Genomic DNA, 1,166 nt, shown 5'->3' with positions numbered 1-1,166 from the left:
TAACATGATAAGTACGCAAGAATTATAAATATTTTGTACTTACTAAATAATTTTTTTACTGAAATTAATATTAATATTAATTTATAATAATATTATCGTCTCCAATCATAAATTAGTAACAAATTTTTATTTGCACATAAAAAAAAATTTCTCTTCTAAAAAAGTACAATTTTTTTTTTATGTATGTATGTATTTTTTTTTTTTTTTTTTTGTTGATTTGTTATTACATTTTTATTGTATATTTTGTATTATACCGCCTAGTCTTCATTTTAGATTTACGCTTTGTTTTATTATTTTTCAAATTTTAATTTTACCTCATAACACGTTTATTTAACGAGAGAACGATATTAGGCGTACACATTCAAATGCATTTAGCTCAACCGCTTCAATACAAAACACGTGTGTCCACGGTAAATACCCATCGTTTAAGTTGGAAAACTTAAACGAATTGGAATGTGTTCCTTCCCGATCATCGACAAAATATGTTAGTTGATTATAAAAAAAAAAATGTGAATTATTATTAGTCGATAATAAATCATAAACGAATGTTGTACCCTACCATAATGTCATGATATTATTTAGTCATTCGCATTTCAATGTTTTACAAATTTATTTTTTTTTATTTTATATTATGAATTTTAATATTTTTATTGCAATATTTTTTTTATGTGTTTTATACAATCAAAATTGTGTAAGGACGTTGCGCGTTAATTAAAACGCAAATTTTACCGCAATTCGTTTCCGTTTTAACTATTAATTACTGCCCAAAAAAAAAAAAAAAAAATGCTCATCACCACGAATAAACTAACAGCCGAAGTGTCATTTAATTGTTTTTTTTTAACGGGCTCGATTACCTTTAGTTTATTGACCAAAATCAAAAAAATTAATTAAAAAACAGTATTTACTGTTAGTTTAGCCCGCGTTTTATTGTTTTTAGACCCGTCAGTTTTTTTTTGTTTCCATTTGTGTTTTAACGACCGTGCAACGGCCTCGTCATATCTATTATAACAATAATATTAATAATACTCGATTATTATTGTATTCCAAACATTATGTTTTTAATATAGGTTCCTATGTAGAGCGTAAGAGAAAAAAAAACACAAAACAACATATTATATGTTAATTATAAAATATAAAAATTGCCCTCTTTTGTCCTGTCCAAAATA

This window comes from Adelges cooleyi, unplaced genomic scaffold (genome assembly GCF_023614345.1).
Source record: "Adelges cooleyi isolate 19-005CV unplaced genomic scaffold, UGA_ACOO_1.1 ACOO_flye_CR_arks_rails_tigmint_CR_PRNA_376, whole genome shotgun sequence".
NCBI classification, from domain to species: domain Eukaryota; kingdom Metazoa; phylum Arthropoda; class Insecta; order Hemiptera; family Adelgidae; genus Adelges; species Adelges cooleyi.
This window is presented reverse-complemented; position numbering follows the sequence as displayed.